The sequence below is a fragment of the Sphaeramia orbicularis genome, chromosome 12 (genome assembly GCF_902148855.1).
Source record: "Sphaeramia orbicularis chromosome 12, fSphaOr1.1, whole genome shotgun sequence".
NCBI classification, from domain to species: domain Eukaryota; kingdom Metazoa; phylum Chordata; class Actinopteri; order Kurtiformes; family Apogonidae; genus Sphaeramia; species Sphaeramia orbicularis.
In genome coordinates, this window is record NC_043968.1 from 57,569,502 (window position 1) to 57,579,598 (window position 10,097).

Genomic DNA, 10,097 nt, shown 5'->3' on the forward strand with positions numbered 1-10,097 from the left:
ACAGTATTAAACAGTGTTTGAACGTGGTCTTAACTTATTTATCCTTTATTTATATATTGTCCCTTGTACTATATCATCATGTTTTTATGTTTTTATCACACTTTATATTGGCATTTTTAGAGATATCTGATGACTTTTATTTATTTTTGTCTGTTTTTTTTTATCAATTTATTTTTAGTTTGTTTTAACCCTGATCAGTGAGCTGCTGGTACTACCTGTTCATGTTTTTAATCTGTCCTCTGTATGTGTCCTGTGACTTTAATGTTTTTTGTGTATAACTTTTGACATCCCCTCTTCAGACTGCAGAACAAATCAGCCTGTGGGTATCAATAAAGTCACCTTGAACATTACCTCAAAAACTTAACCTAAAAACAATATGCCAATGTTATGTCACCATTTTAATGTTTGTTTGTTGTTTTTTTTTTACTTTTTCTCACTATATTTTTATGTATTTTATTACATATTTAACTGCTCGAGTTTTATTGTGAAGCATGTTATAACCATTATCTGTGACAGGTATATATAAATAAATCTTACTTAATACTGTTATGTAGGACTAGTATTAGTGTTACCAACTTTAGTTAAAAAAAAAACCCAAAAACATCATTTATTTATGGTGGAAACTAAAATAGCTGTCACAAGGAGTATTTGCTGATGGATCCAGTTAATTAATCCTAACTGCATCCATGAATAAAATCCATTGGTAAAAATCGCAGTTTTATCTGAAATAAGTTCAAAAATTAGACTCAAAAAGTGTAATAAGTCTGTTCGTTCGGCAGAAAGAATTTTTATGAAATGCAAACAGCAGCTGCTAAATTTAGCCAACTATGACACTAAGACTTTTTCTCATAGAAACAGCTTTTTACTTGTTTCTTAACATATTTTTCCCATTTGTTCAGCTCTAAAGACAGTAACTTTAACTTTCATAACCACAGGCACAAGCACAAAAAATAACGTAAAATAGAAAAAGCGCAGTATTAAAGTTGATGTTAATTACACATCACAATCAACACTAACACATCAGTTATTTATTTCCTATTTGCAAAGGAGTTTTTTTTAATAGCTTCTGTCATGTGACTGAATAAACAGCACAAAACATTGTGTTTTTAAGAAATGGATTCCAGTATTTCCTCTGCTGTAATTCATTTAACAGTCTACATTGTTTTATCCAATATTAAGCATTTTTCCCTCTGAAAAATGTCCCTATTTTCATTACAGTTAGTTTTTTCTTTAACTATAATCATATATTTCCCCTTTTATGCACATTTAGTGAAGACATTGGCTTTGATTTTATAAAACTAGTTCTCCATAGTGCTAGTTTTTTAATACATAGCTTTTTTTCCTCATCTTCTACTGTTATTCATTTAATAACAGTGTTTTTTCTTCCTTCCATGTCATGTGACCCAGTGACTCTAAATCACTGCTAAACTGTAGTCGTTATTGGCTTTTACTGACTGTTTTATAACAATATTTTTTACCATGTAAGCATCAGCATACTTCAATAAAAACATGGGAGACATGCCGACATGGCCGTCAAAACATGTTTTTACAAATGCTGTGTCTGTAAACGTTGCAGGCCTCAGACTGTACATGTTTTATACGTCTGTGAAACATCAGTAGCTACAGCCTGGACTTGATGTAAAAATGCTTTGTGTCCCTTGAGGACATTGAAGCTCCCCCTTCGTGGCTGGTGGTGGAGGCAAATTCTGCTGATCCGGTAGCATTGAAAGCCTTATTGTACTCACCTCTGATTTCATCTTACTCCAAATTTACTGGAAATGTGATTGTGGCCTCCAGTCTTCAAATCTGGGTCCAGTTCAGACGCTATTTTGGCTTACAAGCTTTTTCTTTTAGAGCACCACTAGCAGCCAATTATATGTTTCTTCCATCTTTAATGGATAGTACCTTTTTTGTTTGGGCTGCTTTGGGTATCACATCATTAAAGGATCTATATATAAATTCTGTTTTTGCTTCTTTCCAACAACGAGTTGAAAAGTTTTAGGAAAGAAGATAGAGACTGTGTCTGTTCCTCGTGTAGTAGAGACTCAAAAACCTAACCCTATAGAGACTTTAGGAGTGAGACCAAATAATTTAATACAAATAGTTCCGGATTGCAGTCAAATTAAAAGTCAAATTAAAAGGACATCTAATAAACATATTAAATGTGGATTACTAAACATTAGGTCTATTTCATCCAAATCTCTGTTATTAAATGACTTAATTGGTGACCATAAAATTGATATTTTGGCTCTGACAGAAACCTGGCTTCAGCAAAACGAATATGTGAGACTAAATGAATCCACGCCACCAAGTCATGTGAACTTTCACACAGCTAGAAGCACTGGTCGAGGTGGAGGAGTGGCAGTAATTTCACACTCTAGTTTAGGTCTGAACCCTAAAACTAATCACACTTATCAATCCTTTGAAAGTTTATTTCTGTCAATTACTGATCCCAATTGGAAAAACAAAAAAACAGTTCTATTTGTAGTGGTCTATCGCCCTCCTGGTCCTTACTCACAGTTTTTATCAGAATTCTCTGACTTTTTATCCACTGTAGTGTTAAACTGGGATAGGATTTTAATAGTTGGGGACTTTAACATTCATGTTGATAATGACAATGACTCTTTTAGTGGAGCTTTTAGTGGCCTATTAGATGGGATTGGCTTTGTTCAAAATGTAAATAAACCAACTCACCGTCACAAGCACACCCTGGATCTGATCTTAACATATGGTATTGAGATTAGTGACCTTGTTGTCCTCCCCCATAACCCCTTACTCTCAGACCACTTTTTAATTACCTTTCAGTTTGTGCTTGAGGATAAGTCTACACCTGTGATTAAAGCTCAGATGAAAAGGACGTTATGTGATCATTCTGTCTCAAGGTATAGAGAGATAATTCAGCCAATATTTCCTTCCCTGTTGTCTGATTATGTAGAGAACATGTCTAGTCCTGCTGCATGTGATGAGTTTGTTGATAGTGCCATGCTCACACTACAGACTGCTCTGGATGTAGTTGCCCCCCTCAAGCCGAGGATTGTTAAGCCAAGGCCAGCTTCTCCTTGGTATAATGCCGAAACACGTTCCTTTAAACAAGCAGCACGTAAATTAGAGAGGCTATGGCGCCGTTCCAGCTCAGAGCATTCTTTTAGTGCCTGGAAAAACAGCTTATTGGCCTATAAGCAGGCCCTGCGTAAGGCTAAAACTAGTTACTACTCATCCTTAATCGAGAAAAACAAGAATAACCCTAGATTCCTGTTCAGCACTGTTGCCAGGCTGACAAACAGTCACAGTTCAGTAGAACCCTCTATCCCACTTACTCTCAGCTGTGATGACTTCCTACAATTCTTTAACGATAAAATCTCAACTATTAGGAACAAAATAGATGAACTACTTCCAAATATTAGGTCTGACAAAGCACAGGCTACTAACCAAGAATCTCTTCTAAACCCCCCTACAATGTTAGATAATTTCACTACTGTAGATGGAGCTGATGTAGCATCTATCATTATGTCCTCCAAACCATCGACCTGCCTCTTAGACCCGATCCCAACCAAACTTTTTAAACAGACTCTGCCCCTAACTATTGACACAATTCTAACTATAATTAATACCTCACTAGTTACTGGCTACGTGCCACAATCTTTTAAATTTGCAGTTATTAAACCACTTCTGAAAAAACCTACTCTAGATCCTGACCTCCTGGTCAGTTACAGACCTATATCTAATTTACCCTTCCTCTCAAAAGTTCTTGAAAGGGTGGTAGTTAAACAGCTGTGTCAGCATTTACAGGACAATAGTTTATTTGAACACTTCCAGTCTGGCTTTCGTGCTCATCATAGCACTGAAACCGCATTAGTCAAAGTAACCAATGACTTGTTATTAGCTGCTGACGATGGTTTGGTCTCGATCCTGGTCTTATTGGACCTGAGTGCAGCTTTTGACACTATCGACCACAGTATCTTACTGCAGAGATTAGAATGGGACATAGGCATTAGAGGAGCAGCCCTCTGCTGGTTTAAATCCTATTTATCTAATAGGTACCAGTTTGTTAATGTAAACCAACAATCATCAACATATTCCAGAGTTAGTTGCGGCGTGCCACAAGGGTCGGTCCTCGGGCCCATTTTGTTTACACTATACATGCTGCCTTTAGGTAACATTATTAGAAAACATGGCATTAAGTTTCACTGTTACGCAGATGATACACAACTGTATTTATCGATTAAACCTGATCAGACCAGACAAGTAGATAAACTAAGTTCCTGTGTCCGTGACATTAAAACCTGGATGAGCGCTAATTATCTTTTACTTAACCCTGAAAAAACAGAGGTCATTATAATAGGCCCTAAAATGCAAGAGACTCCCTATCTGACCAGATAGTCACTCTGGACAATGTGAGTGTAGCCTCTAGCACCACAGTTAGAAACCTAGGAGTTCTATTTGACCCAGATCTATCATTTAAACCACATATTAACCAAGCCTGCAGAACCGCCTTCTTCCACCTGCGCAACATAGCCAAAATTAGAAATATTCTTTCTAAAAATGATGCAGAAAAATTAGTTCATGCGTTTGTTACATCTAGATTAGATCACTGCAACTCCCTTCTCGTAGCATGTCCTAAAAGCTCTCTAAAAAGTTATCAACTGGTTCAGAACGCGGCAGCGAGACTACTAACAGGAACAAATAGAAGAGAACACATCACCCCTGTGCTCCAAGCCCTTCACTGGCTTCCAATTGAGTTTAGAATTAGATTCAAAATCCTCCTCCTCACATACAAGACCATTAATGGTATGGGCCCCTCTTATCTCAGAGATGCTCTGGTGCCGTACCATCCCAACAGAACCCTTCGTTCTCAGAATGCAGGTCTACTGGTAGTTCCCAGGGTCTGTAAAAGTACAGTAGGAGCTAGAGCCTTTAGTTACCAAGCTCCTGTTTTATGGAATCAGCTTCCAGTTAACATTAAAGAGGCCGACACAGTCTCTACATTTAAGGTCAGGCTAAAAACATTCCTATTTGAAAAAGCTTATGGTCAGGCTAGTTCAAACCAGACTAAACCCACAGTTCAGTCTAAGCTGCCCTAGGAGCAAGAATGCTGGGGGAAGTACAGGCACTGAGTCCTATCTCCTGTTTCTGGTTCTACGTACCATTCTGGTCTGCACTTATATTTTTAATATTTAGCCAACTTAGTTTGTGCAGTGCTATTCACCCGATGTCCCCTTTCCCCACTCCCCTCCGGGGGAGTGGCTACTTTTTCAGTTGTAACCACTTGGGAGCCAATGATGGCAGGATCTGCGGTGACCCATCTGTGTCCTGCCCTGTCCTGTGTCCTGACCCCCTCCCCCACCTGTCTGGATGGACGTCCTCGGCCTCACCACTGTGGATGGGCCTCCTCGCCCCTGCCTGTCTCATCCAGCGGGATGGACCCCCCATGTGTCCACCCTACTGCATCCTTGTAGACTAGAACTACATCTGCAAATGGACGTCCATCAGTCCTGGTGCATCTATAGCCTGTCCGTCCATGGGAGTGGATCTCTCCTTCACTGTGGTTCTCCCCGAGGTTTCTCCCTTTTCCCACTGGGTTTTGAGTTTTTCCTTGCCGAGAAGGAGGGTCTAAGGACGGGGGATGCCCTGGACACTACTCATTTTCTTGCTGTTCATTTGACTGTTGTTTACTCTAACTGACTCTGTAAAGCCCTTTGAGATAACCTTGTTGTGATATTGGGCTATACAAATAAAGTTGAATTGAATTGAAATTGAATTTTCACTCCCAAAGGATCTTCTTTTTTTTTTGGATATCTCCAAGCTCATAATTTTGCTCATACTTTGTTCCCAGGTTTTCCTGCCTTTCCTTATGTTTCAGATTTAGATATCTTTTTGGAGCCTCTGTCGTCATTGAAAGGAGCAATTTCTGTCATCTATTCTAAAATCCATAATCTCCGATCAGGCTCTTCTAGTGCCTTTAAAAATATTTGGGAGATAGATTTGGGAGAGATGATTTCAGATGATATGTGGGATGAGATCCTAGGAAGGGTGCACAGGTCATCGATTTGTGGGTTCATTCAATGTAGGATTCTGCATCGTGCTCGTTACACCAAAGCTCGGCTGGCAAAAACATATGGTACAGTGTCTCCTTTATGTGATCGATGTCAACAGGCTACAGCAGATTATACTTGTATGTTTTGGGGTTGCCATCTTTAAATAAATTCTGGTCGGAAATCTTTGTTTTATCAACGGTAACAGCAAAGAAAATTGTTCTTAATGTTTTTACTGTTTTTGGTGTTGTACCTGCTCCATTTAAATTTTCCTCTGCTGATAAAGACATGATTGCATTTACATCTTTTTTGGCCAGGAGACTTATATTATTAAAGTGGAAATCCTCATCTCCACCAACCTTTTCAAAATGGATCAAGGAAGTACTTTATTTTCTCAAAGTGGAAAAAATTAGTTTGACGTTAGCTGGAGCCTCCAACACTTTTGAAAAGACATGGACTCCTTTTCTCATCTATGCTAATAGTGCAATCTGTCATGTTTCTCTTGACTGAGTATTTTGCTATACAGTTTGTTTGGGTTTTTTTTCGTAACATTTAAAGTGGGAATTTTGTACTTCTGTTTTGTATTTTTTTTTACTGTTTATTTGTTTGTTTGTTTTTGTCTTTCCTGTGATTTGGAGGGGATGTGTGCCAGGGGAGGGGGGATTTGTTCCGCTTGTTCTTTGTCTGTGTGTTGGACTTTAGTATCATACGTCGGAACTTTGTCCTTTTTTTATGTTAAAAAAATAACAAAAACCAATAAACAGAAGGTTAAAAAAAATGCTTTGTGTCCCTTCAGGCTCTTGGTTCACAAATGTGGAGTCAGACACTGTGGATCCAGCAGGATGTCATTTATTGTGCTGTGAATCTTGAAAAACATGCTGACACAACTCGACTCAAACCCTGAGTACTGAATGAACAGGGATGAACCAGCTCGAACCAATTCTAGCCACAGGTGGTTTTAACATCCATCCTTTTAAAAGACAGAAACCGGGAACGTTGACCTGTGTGAAACTAAACATGGATTAGTCTTCATTTGAAAGGGTGTCTGTTTGGCAAGTGGCTGAAACACAACCTACACATCAGTTCAAAATACACTATATGGACAAAAGTATGTGGACATGTGGGATTCAGGTGTTTGGTTTCTATCAGGGGTCTGGGATCCAAAACAATACTGACAAACGTTACAAAATAATTTTATATTGGGATAAATATCATTGCATTGGTTAGTTTGGTTTAGATTGATATATTTGCTTCCAAAATGCCTCAGAGATGGTTTTTACTTAATTTCTATCAACACTGATTTTTTTTTTTTTTTTTTTTAATTTTATCCATGACTCTGATTTTGAATGTTCTATGTCTAAATTTCTAAAATATTTTTGTGCTCTGACTGTAAATAATAATCTTCTACCACTACCAACCATCTACTTCAGGGTTGTCAAACTCATTTTAGTTCAGGTGCCACATACAGCCTGATATGATCTAAAGTGGGCCAGACCAGTAAAATAATATAAATAATAGGATAAGAACTTTGGAGTGAAAAAAGTAAAATTCCGTAATGAAAATGTTAACGTACAAATTGTACTTGAACATAACATGAACAAATACACTACAAACAAAAAGTTAAGGATATTTCATTTTTTTGGGTCATTTTTGCCATTTGTAAATAAAACTATGGTCATTTAAAAAAAATGTGTTCCAATTCAATTCACACACAAAAAAGTAAGAAGCGCTGTGCAAGAATCCCAACTGAAAAAAATAGCCCAATAATTAAAAATATCCTTAACTTTTTGTTTGTAGTGTATGAACAACCTGAAAATTCCTAACAAAAATAAGTGCAATGTTAACAATATTATGCCTTAGTTTATCATTTATACATGTGAATCACAACTTAGAGATCACAGTGGATCTACAAATACACAAAACATTTAATAACAGGGAGAATATTATTAAAATTCCACGTACTTCTCTTAAGACATTTCAGATATTCATATTTTCTATAAAAAGCTAGTCTGTAAATGTAAATATGTAATTGTAATGTAACTTTTTTTTTACACTAAAACAAAGAGAAAAAATTGCAGTTTTCATAATTTATAGGTTATTGTGATAGTATTTTACTGGTCTGATCCTTTTTAGATTGAAATGACCTAAAATGATTTTAACATCCTTGAGTGTTAATATCTTAAGTGTAATTTTTTGCATTTCACAAATTCATCCCAGGGGCCAGATTGGACCCTTTGGCGGGCTGAATTTGGCCCCCGGGCCACATGTTTGACACCTGTGATCTACGTTCATCACATCGCACTTAGGAAGAAAAATCGCCCATTAAACTGTAAGGAAACATTATGTTTATATCTCAAATCAGCATGAACAGGACATCTTACAGCTGTAGACATGTGTCCCAATATTTTTGTCCATATAGTTTAGAAACATCAATATTTTAAAAAAATTAGAGGCAGAACATTTAAAATCATAGTCATAAATAAAAAAACAAAATCAATGTTGAGGGAAACTAAGTAAAAACCCTCTCTGAGGCATTTTGGAAGCAAAGGTAACAATTTAAACCAAACTGCAATGCAATGTGATGCTATTTATCACAATATAAAACTATATTCTGACATTTGTCTTTGTTCTGTATCCCAGACCCCCATTAGAAAAGAAACACATGAATTCAATGTGTCCACATACTTTTGTCCCTACAGTGTACGTTACCCTGACCTGGTGGATCTGAAGAGGCCAGTACTCTTCGACTTGACCGACAGGCGTTTGTTTCTATGCATCTTCCTCACGGATTGTGGGCGCTCGTCCAGCCCCAGGACGCCCAAATATAAATGTTGAGTTTACAGTAAAGAGTGGAGGTCCAGCAGCTGCAGAGACGAAGGGGAGTGTCTGTGGGAAACCGACTCAGGAACAGATTAGATCAGATCTGCTTCTCTTAGGACACCTTCACACCTGCTCATCCAAACCACAGCTCATGCTCCGGTTACCTTCTATGCGTTTTATTTTGATAGATCTGGGGGAGAGTTTGTGAATAAGGCAGAATAACTTATTTTCTTCCAGAGGTGGGAACTAAAGAACTGTGACTTGGGTTACGTTCACACTGCAGGGAAAAGTGGCCCAAACTGACTTTTTTTTTTTGCCCAAATGTGACTCATATCTGATTTTCTTTTGACAGATTGATCAGCACAAATCCATTTTTTTCCAAGTCCAACCTAGGCCACTTTCATATCATCACCTTCCTAAAATAACTGCCTGAGTCATTTTTTTCCAGATTTTTCAGGAAACACAAAAAACTTAACCAGATATTGAGTATTTGATGATTTAGACCACAGGTGTCAAACATGCGGCCCAGGGGCCAAATCCGGCCCGCGGGATGAATTTATGAAAAGCAAAAATTACACTGAAGATATGAACACTCAATGGTGTGAAAATCATTTTAGTTCAGGTTCCACATACAGACACATACAGTCCAATTAGATTTGAAGTGGGTCAGAACCAGTAAAATATTATCATAATAACCTATAAATAATGACAACCCCAAATTCTCTGTTTTTTTTATGCTGTAAAAAAGTAAAATTACATGAAAATATTTCCATTACCAAAGTATACTTGTAGAAAAAACGTGAATAACTTGAACAAATATGAACAAACGGAAATGTCTTAAGAAAAGTAAATGCAATTTCACCAACATTCTGCCTGTTACTAAATGTTTTGTGGGGTTGTAATGCACACGTGATAAACTGATAAACCGAGGCAGAATATTGTTAAAATTGCAATTGTTTTTCTTAAGACAATTCAAGTTGTTCATGCTATTCAGATTTTTAAGGAAACTTTGTAGATGTAAACCTGATAATTATAGAATTTTACTTTTTCACTGTTATTATTTTACTGGTCCGGCCCACTGCAGATCAAACTAGGCTGAAGGTGGCTCCTGAACGAAAATGAGTTTGACACCCCTGATTTAGACAACACAGTAACTTTTGTTAAAATATTACTTCAAAATACTATAGAAAGGTGATGGTATGTAGTCCTAAATCAGATATATTTATATGAGGTATTGTAATGTGA